The sequence below is a fragment of the Chroicocephalus ridibundus genome, chromosome 8, assembly GCF_963924245.1.
Source record: "Chroicocephalus ridibundus chromosome 8, bChrRid1.1, whole genome shotgun sequence".
NCBI classification, from domain to species: Eukaryota; Metazoa; Chordata; class Aves; order Charadriiformes; family Laridae; genus Chroicocephalus; species Chroicocephalus ridibundus.
This window is the reverse complement of record NC_086291.1, coordinates 6,740,950-6,757,479: the sequence shown is the minus strand read 5'-3', so window position 1 is coordinate 6,757,479 and position 16,530 is coordinate 6,740,950. Positions and strand designations below refer to the sequence as shown.

Here is a 16,530-nt window from a genome sequence, read left to right as displayed (position 1 = left end):
AAAGATGAAATAAAATTACCTATAGGTATCAATAGTCCCCAGATAAAAAGAAATACAGCCAAAGGCATGTTTGAAGCTTTGCTAGCTTTCGGTTACATTTTGCCTCATCTTTGAATGTGTTTGGAACATTAAGGAGGTTTTTCTGTAACATATATAAAAACTTGCGAACACAAGTGGGTATCTTACAGTATAGAGTTATTTTTACTTGAACTTGTTTGAAATGGCCTACATAACTTATGGCTAATATATTAACCATTGTAGCTTTCCCAAAGGCACGTTGATAAAACCTCGATGTGCATCACGTGCAGAGTATGTATTGTGGACTGGACTTTCTGTCATTTACAACTTTTGCAAAAAAAATATTTTCAACAGAAGTGTCCTACATACGGTCTATAGCACAGCCCGCACAGTTTATTCACCCACCTTGAAGTCAGACAGCACAAATTTATGCTATTATCAGTCTGCAAAGTCAGAGGAAATGTGTTTCTCCCAATTTAAAATATTTTTAATTTTAACATTTAACATTCAATTTTAACAACTGTTTTTGTGTTTTTATAACTATTTATGAACCAACAAAGGAGGAAAATCAAATTTTCTTGCTTCTACTCCTTGCAATTTTGAGGAGCTGATTCAGAAGATGTTACAATATACACAATTAGGGTCACAAATATTTGCATAATCTAAAGGGCAGAGTTCAGTGTGCAATAGTCACTCACGTTCCATTATTCATAAATGCTCTGATAGCATTTCCACAAACACCCAGTAGTTAATGAATCCTGAAAGCTTTTAGTTCAAACAATTATTCCTCATGAAAATGTGTACCAAAGCATATTATTTGTTACCCTATTTACTTCTCCCCATTTAAATTTCCATTGCTGAGCAGGAAGCAGAAACAAAGCCTTCGCTGTTGGGTGACAGACACAGTAGAACAAAATATGAAGGTGAAGGTGCTGATGAGCATACACTAAATAAAAATAAGTCCTTCAAAGTACATCACTGTGAACACCACACATTTGTATAAAATAAGGGTCAGCTTATGAATTATTTACAAACCAAGAGGGTGATAAGAATTGATGAATATTATTTGCTATTTTCAGTTCAAAACAGCTGCAATTAACTCTGCCTTTGCTATTACCTGAACAGTTAATCTACAAAGTACTGTCACTAGGGAATGACACAGTGATGCCCAGTTCCAACGGATAACTATGGGAATTGCATTACAAAAGCCACTTTCAACAGTGTCTCTAACCCCGTCTCCTACCGGATAGTACTATTTTCTGGGAACGCTGTAGCTCAGGGCTGGCAGCAGCCATGTAACCTTACAGCCCTCCATGCTGCACCAGCCAGCAGTAAAGAAAGATGTTCAGGAACGCTGAAGGCAGATGCTCTGCATCCCCCCAACTGCTCGCAAGGGGAGCAAGCCGTGGCTTGATAAGAAACGTGTTTTACACACAGAACTTGGACTGAAAGAAGAGTGGAGAGGGGCAAGTCAATCCGACTAGTTTCAAAGTCCAACCTGCCTGATAAAGCAGTTTCTGCCACACCAAATAACGGTCCGCGCTCCCCCAGCAGATAGGCCAACCGTCATGCATAACAAGGGAGAAAAATCTGGTTGTCATGCCTGCAGTCCTCTCCTCGCCACGGGTGAAAGGTGCATCAGGAGATGTTACAATCTGTTTCCATCTGAATTACTTGAACTGATAAGCATTTTCAAGTGCCAGAGTTTCGCCTCCCAGGGAGGCTGGATCTGGGAGATGCCCCATTATATCTGCACGCTCTCTCACACACATACATCCTCCCTCTATGGAGGAAACATTTGTTGTAAACATATGGAGAGGCCCTGCTGGAGGCCAGCATTTAATGCTCTAGTTAATAACATTTTCAAGGGGGGGGGGGGGGAGAAGGGAGGGGGAACAGAGAAAATACTAAATTCAGTAGGATGTGAACACAAATGGCAAGTACAACGTCTCTCAGGTGTAACAGGATTTGCCAAGGTTGGAACAAGCAAGCTTAAAGACATCCTAGGGATCTAATAAATAAGGGACATGGCCCCCATGTAATACATGAAATAATTGGCTGCTTACATATACACACATACACGTGCGCACAGTGGAAAGGGGGATTCAGCCTATTTGTGGTCATTCTGAGGCACGCTGACAACAATTTGCATTGGGCTGGGGTTTCTTAACAACATTCTCAAATACAACAGAACAGTTGTTTTTAAATGTCAGACAACATTTAGCTGACTTGTCTTGCATGGTCCTCCTCTTCTGTACAGGGAGAAGCAGCCGTCTGGCTGATGCTCTGGGTTGTTTTCCTCCTGGCTGGATTTCTCGATTTAGCTGCCAGCATTTTTGTTCTTTGATGACTGGGTTTTTAAGCTGGTACCCACTGCTAATGATAATGGCTAGTCAGGTCTATTACAGAGCAGTGTTAATACCGACAGCCCACATCCCAGAATGGGGAAAAAACCAAAAGGGTTGGATCATAGAGAGGCGGAATGTGTGGGTATGGATTTCGCTCCAGGATCAGCTGTGCCTTCCTTGACTAATTAATCTGCGAGATCTGAACAGTCGGTAGAATGGAAAAAATGGGTCAAGTTGGCAGCATGGGACTTAAATAAATAAAAATGAGGCATTAGCTTAGACTGTGTGTGCACTTTGTCCGGGTCTGAAAACAACACAATATAAAATAGTCTTAGAAAATGAGATGAACTGATGACAAATTAGATGAGGGTGCACTCTGCGAGGCAACTTGTTCTGCACACAGGAAGGACAGCATCAGCACCTTTACAAAAGGCCAGACCGTGACACCATTAGAATGCCAAGATGTATATGTACTTAATGGATGGAAATTAAACAGGCTTCTCACAGAGAAGGTTAACACCTAAAAGATAAAGGCAGATCTACTCCATAAAGCTACAACTTTACTTTAAATTAAAATTTATGTGATATGTGTGTTTCTTTTCCAAAGTCTGGGTAGCTCAAACAGGCAATCTCAAAGAAGGAAGCCCAGTATCCCATCCTGTGCACTACTACCTGTCCTGCCAATTTAGTTTGTGATTTGTGGAAGCAGAGCTGAAGGACCGACCACCACAGTAAACCCTGTCACTCCTTACTGCAAAATGAGCTGGTGTCTGACTGGGGTAACACTGACTGCTCATCACTGGGGCATGGATCAGTGCTCAGGGACAAGAACTTTGCTTTCAGGCGTGGAACGCAAATTAATTTCCTGCACTTCTTGAAGCTCAGTTTTCAATACATTTGGTGTAGAAAATGTTCAAGAGATGAATGAAGATTTTTTTTGTGACTGGAACATGATTCCTTTGTGCAGATTCTCTGTCTTATACAATTACATAAGGCCCTTTTCTCCACCCTGCCACGTCCCCCCAAAAACCAAGAAATTCAAAAGATAGAGGCAGGAGACCTACTTCCTTACAGCTTTGAGACCTCCATCCCTCATTGAAATGCCACTACAATCAGTCCACAAATAAAAGAAGCCGGACACCGATATGCCAAGAATGAGTGTATTCAAGTCTTGTTTCTACAGGAAAAAAAGGTCAGGCAACTGAACATCCCTCATGACAAACCGGACCTGAATCTACCCAGATTCACAGCAGACAGCCCATTTCTCCCAAAAAGGGAACCTGCAGCGTATATCGAGACAGTCAGAGGACGCCAGCTATGTTCACGTCTAGGCACTAAGTTCTTCTACCTCTCTCACATACAGCACTGATTTAATCTAAGAAGGTTTACAGAAAATAACTTGTTCTCGCCTTTCTTCACAGAGTGCCTCTTTCCCACTTGTCTCTGCCCACTCCCGTCCCACCCTTAGAGCACGAGCAGACGTATGTCGATCTGTTACCAGCTATCATTTGGGAGAAATCTTGCCTTGTACGAAGCACCAAAGAGTAAGAGCTGGGGACTCAAGAATGTTTTAAAAGGATCACTGAGCAGGACAAGGTTGCAAAACAAATTCTGGCTCCCAGTCATGCACGCAGACAACTGAGCCACCTGCCAACATTTAAAGCAAATGAGTAGAACAAATTTCTTTGTGAATTTACTGACCAACTTCCCTCCTCCTCCACAAAGAGAACGCTGTGCTCCACCCCTGCCTCATTTGGGCAGCTCACTCCCATCCTCTGCCCAGGGTTTTATTTTGCTCTTGTAATTGTTGTTTGCCACAGAAGTTGCTTACAGCTACAGAGACAAACGGCAGGCAAAAGCAGCTAAGAACCACTGAATTTGTCTAAAAGCATTACATGGTATATATTTCATCCTGTAACTTAACTAGGCAGCCACAATAACAGCCCCAGACTTCTCCCCTTGTCCAGAAGCAATTCAGGCCCTGGGGAATGATCACGAGTAGTGGCTAATGTGGGTGATGCCATCTCTAACGCAACAAGGTCAAAATATATAATTAGCATTCTTCTCTCAGGGTTTATTTCTTTTGCTGTAGTTTTCGGTCAGCTTGCTTTCCTGGGCTGGGGGCCGTTCTCACTTGCTGCAGGGTAAATCAAGAACGAGCTCCAGTAGAGACAATAGTGATAGCCCAGCGAAAGAGAAATCCAGCTCTCCGTTTCTAAGGGTACTTTGCATTCACTATTGCCATCTCAAATGTTACAATGAAAACTCATCCATCCAAACGGCTGGTCTTCCATTCACGTTGGATATTATCAGGCCAAAATTTACAGCAAGAAAAAAATCCGACCCACACAACCTTGACCCACATTAAAGCAAAAGCTAAGAGCAGAGCATGTGAACTGGGTGAAGGGGACCTCATGAGAGCCGTCAGCATATCAGGAACACAGCAGTGAACTTTCACTTACCAGGAACACAGCAATAAACTTTCACTGGGAACTTTGCACTTTTAGTGAAGTCTTAAAGACATTAAAGGGGTAAAGAGTTGCCATGACAATGAAAGAGAAAGATCTATCTATGTAGGCAGGGCTTTACCAGCTTGGGTGGAGGGTACTTGCCGCTGGTTCTATGGGACAATGACTGTATTCACCTCCCTGGCTTAAAAACACTGCCCTCCTTTCTGCAGACAGCATTGGTAATAGCTAGTCATTTATATTTCATGGGCATCACCAAAGGACAGATTCCAAATGGAGAGTGCTGAGGGGGCAACCAAAACTTTATGGCATGGCCTAGATCTGTTCTTTTAATGGAGGCCTGCTATTATCTTTAGTAGGCTCACATCCTCCTCTCCCAGGGTGTACGTTGCAGCACTGCCCTTCCGTCTCACTCACCCGCAGATCTGTGGAGTCCCTTTCAGTGGGATCCGTGGGAAATTCACATCTGACAGGTGCATTTTGCTGTCACCTCCTTGGCAGGAAGGGGGCAGCTGGAAGGAGGAAGGGGTCACAGAAGCCTGTAATGCATTAACACAAATCTTCCACATCATCGCCCGAAGCAAAGAGCACATCTTTAATTCTGTCTCAGAGTAACCACCACAACCCGTGATGTACCCTTGATTCACATATGTCTCCCTCTGTTTCCCTCCCTGGCAGTTTTCTGCTCTTTTCCTCTACCTGAGACTCACAGCACTCTTGAAATCTGTCAGGCGGTTTCCATTTGTATCCAGGAATCTCAGTATTAATAATACATTTTTACCCTATTATTTCTACTTTCAGCGAAACTTCATAGCAAGCTGGCAATTTCTGCCTTATAAACACTCCCATGACACGATTTCATGAAGTCTGGATGGCACCTAAAGCAGCAACAGGATCTGCAGTTCAGCCACACGAGTCCCTTCTTTGAGGAGGGATGCTCACATCCTTCACTGTGGTACATGGGGTTTGTTGTCATCAAGTCACTTAAAGTAGTATGAAAGGTGCACATTTCAGAGCCCAGCTACTGTGGAAAGGCAAGTCCTGCTGTCCTCAGCTCTGAGAGGAAGGAAAGGAAAGCGGAAATCACCTGCTTTATTCTCCATATAACAAAAAAGGCAATAAAACAGGATAATACTGTCTCAAGAGCCAAGCAATAATTTTTCAGTCTAAAGCCAAGGGATCATAAAGAGTAAGCCTCAAAGTCCGGAAGGCTGGTTGTGGTTAAATTCGATGTTCAAAAGATTACCATTCCTTTTTAAGTTTGGGGTTTTTTCCTGCTCTTTCACAAAGCCCCTCAATCTCCACAACACACCCCTCTTCCTTCCTGCATATCGCAGTGATCCAGTTTCACCCCACATCCCCATCTTTCTTACTGCTCCACCCCAGCTCTCTTAGCCCTCTACAATCCTGCTTGACGGAGACACGCAAAAATCTTAACCCCTCCTTTCCTCCTCACCTTCCAGAGAGATACCTTTGATAATATTAAGCTTGGGTTATGCAACCTGTATTCACTCTGTTCCTGGCAACATTTCCTGGGCTGTTCCTGCACTGACAGAGTTGCTCACTTCCACCTGCCTTCTCCTCTCCTCGAGTTCACCGAAGTCCTTCCCGTACCACACACTCCCAGGAGTTCAAACACACACCAGCCCTACACACATGTGATCCATGACTCACAATTCAAGTCAGCACTTAAGCTGCTTTCCCAAACCCAAATCCAAATCATCTGACCAAGCATGCCACAGAGTACAAACACAATCCACCTTAAAAATCGAGTTCTGTGACCCGGCATCATTTGCTGAAGGAAATTTCTCCCTTGCTACTTCAGAACACAGCAGAATTTCTAGACAATTTAAGCGCTGCAAAAATGCCACTGTAGTCTGAGCCCATCCTACTGCCTCAGCTCTGCTGCTGTAGAAATGCTTCTCTTAGCAAGATTTATTACTTCTAGTATCCTATGTGAAAATTAAATATAACGTGTAAAAAATAGTAATAATAGTAATAGCGGATAAGATATACAAATTAACCTATTACTGACATTAGAACTAAAAAAGACAAAGCCAATTGTTGCTGGCAGCCAGATTTGACATTTAAGCATGCATCATGCGCAGCTCGAGTCGTTCTTTTAATATGAGCACAGATGAGAAATCCTTGTCGTGTGACAGGCGCGTTCAGCAGCTCCTGGGGCAGATGCAACTACGAAGTGGATTTTGGTGCGGTGCAGTCCCATAGTACGGCAACAACAGGGGATGCACAGAAACACATGCTAAAGCAATGGGAATTCCTGAACAATTGGAATATGGATAACTGTGGGGATACCAGCAGAGCTAAAAAGCTGTATTCTGGAATCGTTATTTCATCAGTAAACACAGGGGGCCTAATTTTGTTCTCAACTACAGTGATATAAAAAGTTACAGTGGAATTGGAGTAATTACACTGCAAGAAAAAAGTGTTAATAACAGAATCAGGTTTGTACTACCTGTGAATCAATGGCCAACAATATCTGCTGTGCTGCTCTGTCTTATTTTGTTTCAAGATTTGTGGCAGTCCCTACGCTTACAATGGGAGGTCCAGCAAACAACTGCTTCTGTTGGTAGTAAATGATACCCTCTAGCAGGTGCTGCAGAAAATCTTATGAATAGCTGTCTCTGTGCTTCTCAAAAAGAAAAGAGATATTGCACTTAAAAAAAAAAAAAGAAAAGCCAAATAACACAATAGCCTTGCTTAGACATATCCTTCGTGAACAATTACCAGTCAAAATTATGTGAAGGTGATGTTTAATGTGTTCTCTACTTGAGGTTTGAAATAACATCATCCATTATTAAAAAAAAAAAAAAAAGGCAAAGACATCTACTGAATTGCTAAAGTTTCTTTACAACTTGGACCCACTCACAAGATTTTGGACTCCGAGCTCATCTCATTACCAGGCAGAAGCACGAGCTGCTTGCTTGTTCCCAACATGTGCTACCACAAGCTAGAGGTACGTTTCCTTTTACAGTGTAGTTTTGAAAGTAAATTTCACCAAAAATTTCTATTTTTTTCCCCCCTAAATCATGTGTCATACTTTATATATTCTAGCAAAGTACAGTTCCTTTTAAGGATCCCAGAAATCATGGAACTCTATCTCCAGGTTCAGATCACATGTAAGGTATTTAATGTGCAGAGGAAGAGTTAGATTAAAATAGTATTAGAGGTTGCAAAAACCAGCTCCTATTGTCAATTCTGACAATATCTAATTTTTAAGTGCTTGACTGTTCTTTTAATAGAAATCCTTGAAGATTATTCCCGTGTTTTGGAAAGAAAAAAAAAATGAGACAGAAAAATCACAATTTCAGGATGGAAGCTAAGCATGCATCTACAGAGATTTGCACAAAGGTTTGTGCCCAGACGAATTTTAATGGGGCTATTAAAAGCACATCCTCAACACAAAGGCAAAGCCATGACACATTTCAAGACCTTAATGACTCAAGTTCTTCAGTGAGGACCAAAAACATGTACATAAGTGAGATTATTTTCCTTAAGTCTCTCTGATAAATAACTCATTTTTTGCTTTATCAACAATACCTGTCTGAAGCAGAGTATGTTTGGATCTAGATAGCTAAACTAGGACAAACGAAAGCAGCATTTTAAAAAGGGAAGTTTTGAACAGTGTTCATCACAACCAGTGTCTCTTCTAGATCCATTTTACTCCAATACAGTTCCTGTGGCAGTGATACACGGTCTCAAATCCAAACCCTACAAAAGGGAAAGGGCACATATATTTTTGTTAAACAGTCTATGAGAAAAGAATGGAAAGGTAAGTAGCTCGTATACCTTTTGTGAATTACAGCTGCAAAACGCTGGGAATAAGAATAGAGTGTCCAGCTACCTTTATTCCACTCTCATTCTCCACCGTTGCCTTCCTGTGAGACAATGCAGGAGAGCTGTATGCAGACTGCATAGAAAACCTCAAACTTATACAGACAGCTGTGTATTTCATGAGCTTCTGTAAATATTGGGCAGGGTAACTAAACAGACAGTATCTATATGTCTAGCATGCACCACCTAGGAAAAGTCACTATCCCTGGGAAGACAGACAGGTATCAATATAGCAATCGCTTTTACTCCTTTATTCTCAGATTGCACGCTACGACTCCTAAATACTACCTTCTCCTCTTACCTTAACCTATTAAATCAATATGTTGTTTGCAGTATGGGATGATTACCTCATTTACACAACCTACAGGGCACCAGATACTGTTACAAGAGATCTCACAAACTCATGCAGCGAAGGGTACGGTCTGGCATTACATTATTATATTTTCTCCAGTGCTGCTTCTTTAAAAAGCAAAAAAAAAAAAAACAAAAACAAAAAAAAACCCCACCCACAAACCCATGAAATCCCCAACCAGACAGTGATGATGATCCAGTTCTCACACTGCCCCAGAGCAACTGCAGCAGCCCAAGGGAGGGTGCTGGGACCACGGGGTGGGGTTAGCACAGTGGGTGGGAACCTGGGAGGACAGGAACTTCTGACAGTAATTTTTTTTCCACCTGTGAAAGTGTAATATTTAATTTGCCCATAAATCGATTAGCCTCCAGTGTATTTCACACACAGAGAATATCCATGACCTCAAGTCCTAAACAACCCCTCCCAAATTAGGGGAAATGAACGCCCACAACCACATCTAAACCAATCAAATTTAAAACCCATTAGAGCCACGTCTTTCCACCCTCCCCCTTCCAATTTAGCTAGTGTCAAAAGAGTAACGAGTAATCAGGAAAATTCCTGTTAGGCTTATCTCTCAGTCCAGTGGGATCTCTAAATCCTTTATCAGCATTCACAATGAAAAATAAGATAACACCCACACTTGTTTAGCCCAGATTACGACATACTCTGATACGCATTCACTGAGCGACTGGAATTTACATCTTGCAGGAACCCAGTTTCCCAGGAATCTTCCTGCAGCCTCACTGTGCTGAGCTTTGTGTGTAAGCATCCAAAGGAGCAACAGCATCTCACAGCTTCCAGAGACCTTCAGTGACCCTTTTAATGCATTTCAACCACCCCTCTTCACTCCTCCACTTCAAGATAAACGTATTATTGGTCTATAACTTGAGAAACACAAACTGCCAAGGCCACAGGGCGGCTTCATGATAATATTTGTATTCTGGAGAAACCCTTGTGCCACTGAAACTCACATAAGACTATAGCTTTTGCAGGTGTCGCTGATTTCTGTTGGAGAGATATCAGAAACTATTGCAGAAGTGATACGCCTTTGCTGACAACAGCCGCATCTGTACCAAAGGTTGCCCGGGCTCGGCTGATGAGTCATTCTGACTCCGCAGAGCCTTGGTCTAAGGCTACCAGATGGCCACAGATTCAAATTTGTTATGCAGACTGGTATTAACGTGCTCAGTCACCTCTGTGAATGAAATTTTGAGACCTCTTGACTCTCGATGAGAGAGTTTACCATTATTGCTAACACCAACTTAGCTGAACGAGCAAGCCTTCCAAGACAGAGGGAAACAGGCTTGGAGAAAAATCAAAATTCTGTGGGCTGTGATCCTCCAACATCACGTGGCAATATCTGCTTCACACCTTTCTTCCTGTACAACAGGAAGGCAGAATAGTCACAGTGCTAAAGGAACAGCCACTCTCCCCATCACACACCATCCACGTGGTGGAGCATCCCCCGCATGGATACTGCCACCAGGAAAAATCCTTTGCTGCCTTCACCCTTTCCTCACTCACCTGCTCAAACAGAGAGACCACACAGCACACTGCATGCGAATCAAACCACAATTTTAGTTTACCAGTTTATGCACCTCTAGATCAAAACTGTATAATTAGCCACCAGCACCAATGCCTCATCATGCCTCATCAGAAAGTGAAAATAATAAGAAAAAAACCTAACAACCCAAACCAACCTAAAATTGTTAACAAAAATTGCAAGACTGATTTGCATGAGAAATATTCATGAGAAAAAATGAAAAGGAAAGAGTAAGAAGAGCATAAATACTCTGGAAGCCCACCACTTGGTCACCTATCCAATGAATTTGCACTAGGCACAAGAAAGCACTGAAAGATCTGGAGAAACCACAAAATTCAGGAAATTCTGCAGAGACCAAGACTCCTGTTAAGGCCAGGGGGAAAAAAATAAAATAAAATAAAAGAGCTCATTCATCTTACATACTTTGTCTAGAAAACATAAAATATAAAGTCCCTGAGTTAAGCTGAACTACAGCAGAATGAAAGGGTTCACAGAGGAGGAATTACTCTTCTGGACACAAACTGGCTTCAACAAAGCAAGAGGGGGAAGTTTTCTGTAACTGTCTGTGCATATTACTCTGAGGGCAAAAATAAATGTGTTACACGCTAACGTATTCAGCCCTGGCTACTGCTGGAGGCAGGATGTCAGCCACAAAGGGCCAATAGACTGATCCCATATGACAATCCTATATTTCTGTGTATTTAACCATATAATTAAAACCTGCTGCTGCTACACATACTAATCAGATGGACAGCATTTTTATTTCAGCAATCAGCACCCCCCTGACAGCGTGGCAGCGCCAGGTGAGTACAGCAGCTAGGCAAACACTTAGCTGTTTGGAGGTGCCAGCACTGGCTCGTCAGAGGACCCCCTGGTAGGGCTGGGTGGGGAGGTAACACACATCTCCACTGGACTGCACAATTATCCTTAAAATCACCAAAGATTTAATTGCTCCAAGCGTAAGACATGCTGACTGTAACCATCTTGCAAAGAGCCAGTGACAGAAAGCCAGATCCCAGGGAAGATCCGCTGGGGCCTCAGCAAAGGATGCTCAACAGTAAGTCTGAGAAGCCATAACTCAGGGCTTTAGCTAACTAAAGCTTCACATACCTGTTTCCAGTGACAGTGCAGCGTCCAGTTCTGATCATTTCTATAGACAGTACCATTTGCAGCTTGGTGATACATCCTAAAGCAGATTCATCAATGCACATGAAAAACTGCACTGAGGAAAGAACACGACTTAAGCCGATATAATTTACCTACCCCCTCCAACAACAGCCTCCTGGCATGTCTGCAACCAAATGCAGAAAAAAATTCAATCTTGCCTCCAGGTGCCTCTTATTAAGCATGCCCCTCTGCCCCTTCCCCCACAACCTCAGCACCAAGTGCAAGACTCTCCTGCAGACCTTCAGCTGGTCTTCAGACCTCTAATGGCCACAAATGTTTATAATTAACCCTCCTGGTTTCCAAGAAAAGACAAAAGACACTTCCACATACAGAATAGTAGCCACAAACCATAGAAGAGAAGCATTCTCTGGGTTGCAGAGCAAGACAAGCATCAAAGTCTCAGGGAAACTTCACCATTCTTGCACGGGGGTAGAAGCTCACAATTCAGTACCCAGCCTGAACAAACAGTTACAGTCACCACGCACATTCACTTACACATCATCCTGTGCTGTTAACCTAATTGCTTTCTGCATACATTAACTATTTTTCCATTGAATTTATCTCAGACCTCTACTGATCACAGCAACACACTGGGCACCACAAACCCCGTGGGCTCAGGCCAGAGCTGGTCTGGCTGCTTGGGATGAGTCGGCTCCACACCGCAGTACAACCCTTGGTCATTAGATGTACCAGGGTTGCCTTGCTCTCGTTAATCCCTGCCACTCAGCTGCCTTCAGGAAATGAATGGCTGTAATCATCACATTGCCTTTTAACTGAAAAGACAGCATTAGATTTCATCAGCCATTTCACTGTCACACTGCATTGTCCGCAAAGGATAATGAGCCCAAAGGCTGTGCCGCTCCAACCACTTTAGTTTGATAGCGAACATATTCCTTCATGGCACACAATGACAGGCGACTGTCCTGGAGCACGAGGAGAGCCTGCAGACACTTGTAGAAACAAGGCACACCTGTGTCTGCTCCTATATTTTTTTTCTTTACATTTGTATTGAGGCTTGGGCTTGAGTTTTCCCAGTTCTCATAGCGGAAAGTTGCTGCCCTCATGGAAACAAAGACAGAGCACCATTCTTTAAGGGTTCCTCTAGCTAAATAAATAAATAATAAAAATTAAAAAGTATTCCTTGAGGGGAAAAAAAAATAAAAAAATCTTTGTTGCATTTAGTAGCGAATTCTGGGTTACCTATAAGGGAAGTGATTTTAAGTTCTAACTTACTTGACCACATCTTCTGGTTTTTGCTTCTTTTTGGTTCATCCTGGATATTACAAAATTGTGTTGTTTATACTCTACACTCATTTTCATATTCCTAAGACATGCTAATAGCTAGGTTACAAGCACTGCAGTGAAGTGTTAACTGAATTTTTCCAGCACCTCTCTTCACCTTCCCACTCTCCACTGACAAAAAGGAAAAAATCTTTTCCAGCTGAGCTCAGCAAACGTGCATTTCTGAGCGACGGCAGCAAGACCCCACACTGAGTCACAGCCAGTTTCAGTTACAAACAGTTCCAAGGTGGAATTAAAACAAACAAACCAACAACAAAATCTCAGATGCTTATTTAAAGCTAGAAACTGTTGATCTATTAAGTTGCTGCTGACTAGGGGGAAAATGGAGTCAAAACATTTTTAATTTGTGAAATACCAGCAAAATTTACTGATGGGGGATACCAAACTAAGCTATGCACAATCACAAGGCACTAATAAACACCAGTAAAATGAGCTAGGCTCAGAGCTTAGTGGCACTGGGATAAACTCCATCTCAATTTACAGTGGCATCACTAGGAAACCCCCCCAAATCTATCCAACAGACATCCGGAAGAATTTTAGTCACATAGAACATGAGTCAAGGAGGATCCATCCATCTGTACCCTGTACTCCTGCCTGTTCTGCCTGGATGCAGTTTAACTGGATAGGATCATTCCTCTACTGCAATCACCCCCCTTCTGGCACCACAACATAATATTATCATTATTTAATCCCACATTATGTCATCTTGAGCTCCCTGCCTACACATGGCTTCTAGAAAGTAACTTATATGTAAACCATACAGCAACTATTAGTCCATACGTTACGTAAGTAATAGTCTGGGGGGAAAAAAAAAAAGATAACAAATCCCTAACATTAGTAGGATGGCTAACGGCCCCATTTCCAAGTAAATGAATGTCAATTTGCTGGGTACCTGAATGGCAGAGGGATTACAGATTTCACCCATGCTGACAGATGGTATTTTACAGTTTTGATCCATGACACATTTAAAGGAATGCATTCATGAAGCAAGACACGTGAGAAAGAGTAAAGGACCCGAAACAGGAAAAAATGGACTGCATTAAGCATGCAAGATTCAAGCATGCAAGGTTTCACTCTGCTGTCACACCAGGATTGATCCCATTAACTTCCATGGGGTCAGGCCCCATTTACTCCATTGTAAACAATCAAAATGAGGCCTGTGGATCGAGTCCAACAGGGCGCTTCATTTTGAGCACGGCAGGCTCCATGGGCTCCATCAGGGCCATACCCCACTTACGGCCAGGTAACTTACTTGCTGCAGGGATCTGCTAGAACGAGCTGTGGCGTGCTCGGAGAGGCCGTCAGCACCGCCGCAGAGCTCCCATATGGACCAGGCTAATCCCGCTTTCGCTTTATCCAGTTCCATAACAGAAGTATTACAGGACAAGTAAGGTAACTCTACTCAGGATGTGGGAGCAATTGACCAGCACTGGGTCCAAATTGTCCAGCTCATTGGTTAAATCTAAACGCCATGAGGATCAGCATGTCACTGTATCTTAATGTTCCCTAGACAGTCAAATATCATCCTGAGAGTTTTTCCTATCCAGAGGTGAGTGTGCAAGGCCAGACAGAAAATACAGCATCTGTAAAGATACGGTAAAATACATTAATTAAGAGCATGCTACTGAACATAACATCCTTACACGACACAGGAAATTTCCAAGGTTTCTGTTTGCAATCTAAACAAAACACACCCTTATTTGCACTTAATTTCACTGTCTCTCCTTCCTCTGTATTCTCAATGACAGTACAAAAGCTGCTGCCTAGAAACTCTCTGCTCTCCTGCCCACATTTCACTTGCTGGCTTTCATAATAGTTTAAAGTTTTGTCAATTTTATTAGTTTTATATAAGCCACAGTGATCAATCATGAAGTGAAGGATATGAAGTAAAAACACAATAAACATTATTGCTTAGCGGCTGCTTGGTGACCCATGTGAGACTAGCTGATGGCATTACTCCAGTATCTAAGAGAGAATCATCTACCTTCAGATTAACATTAATTGGCGTCCTTAACGGCAGCAGGAGCATAGAGGCCAAGGACCAAATGGGCCACGAAAAAGCACTTCTCCCTCAGCCAAGGGGGAGGCAGACAGGCAGCCTCCAACACAAACTTCTTTGTTATTCCCAGGCAGAGGCAGATACACAGATACCCTGACAGGTCCCTGCAGAGGGTGACAGATTATTTCATAGATGATGAAGTTTTAAACAAAACAAATAACAAAAATATAAGAGACAGAGAGAGGAGATTGCCTCTGATGTGACCAGAGACAGAGACATCCGTTGAGGATGCTAATGGAGTAAAGAATTGATTTTAAAGCTTGCCTTTTTGCACCACACACAGGAAGAACAAGTGCTTGAATCAAACATGAGCATGCATAAAGATCCCTTTCCCTGGAAGACACTTTTAGACTGAATTTTTGGCAACAAGACGTGCAAAACACTATAATATTTATCAAACAATTTTGGGCCAAAGACCCAGGCACAGGCTCTGCACTACTTTGACATGCGTCTCTTATGTCAGGCCAGGGAGCTCCCAGTACATCTGAAAAGATCAGCTCTTCATAGATCGGGCTTTTTGTTAATCCAAAACTAGAGATTTTATTTGTCCTCGCTGACGGGATTCATTGTAATTGTAAATGCAGCTGTAAGGAAGCTAACAACATCAGTGACTTCTCCTTCCTTGTTTAGTTACGAGGGGTTTTTTTGTTTGATTTCTTCTCAGAAAATTCTGGCAACTTCCTCCTCTGGACAGGAGGCAGCACAGTAATATGTGATCTTGTGCATCAACACCCAGGCATCACATGGGACTTCTCAGAAAGTCAGATCTTCTCATGCAAAAATCTGCCACCCTCCCACATACACACACAATAGACTTGTTATTAATACATCAACTTGTTAAAAAAGTTTCAGTCCTCCTTAAGCATTCAGGACCCAGGTCACAGGAAAACTGTCTACCACACAATTTCTGAGCCCCTGACACGTGAGTATTTAAATGCTCACAGCAGGAGCCTGCTTGTGCCTGCTGCCTTCCCCTCTCCCCTTTTCCCCCATCACCGTGCCAGAGGCAGTGCGGGATTCGGCACCATGACACAGAAGCAAAAGGAAGCTTTTCCTCGGAGCCAGTGCCATGCCACTGCTGGGGATGAACAGGAAAAGCTGTCAGTGATATATTCACTGATTGAATTTGCACTTCACAAATTAAATTGGAACTATGAATTCAGACATATGACTCACTGTATTTTAGGCTGGACATTTTTACATAACGCATGTTCCCTGCAGAGGCCGCAGAGGCACCTGCTTCCCTCCAAACCTTCCTGCGCTCAGCTCGCTCCAGACACAGACAACATGCCAAGAAAAAGGGAGGCACAAAAATAGCGCGTTGAACCCAGAGCAAGTTTATCACAAGGCTTGCCACTGATTCACAGGATATTCAGATGGTCCTATGATGTTTTCAGTCCAGTAATGGAGGACATGAT

At 42.7% G+C, this 16,530-nt stretch overlaps 1 protein-coding gene across 2 annotated transcripts in view; it reads right to left on the bottom strand.

The window, feature by feature from the left end:
- Positions 1 to 16,530, bottom strand: part of LRP8 (LDL receptor related protein 8) — a 188,791-nt gene that overhangs the window by 123,277 nt on the left and 48,984 nt on the right. The window lies entirely within an intron of this gene.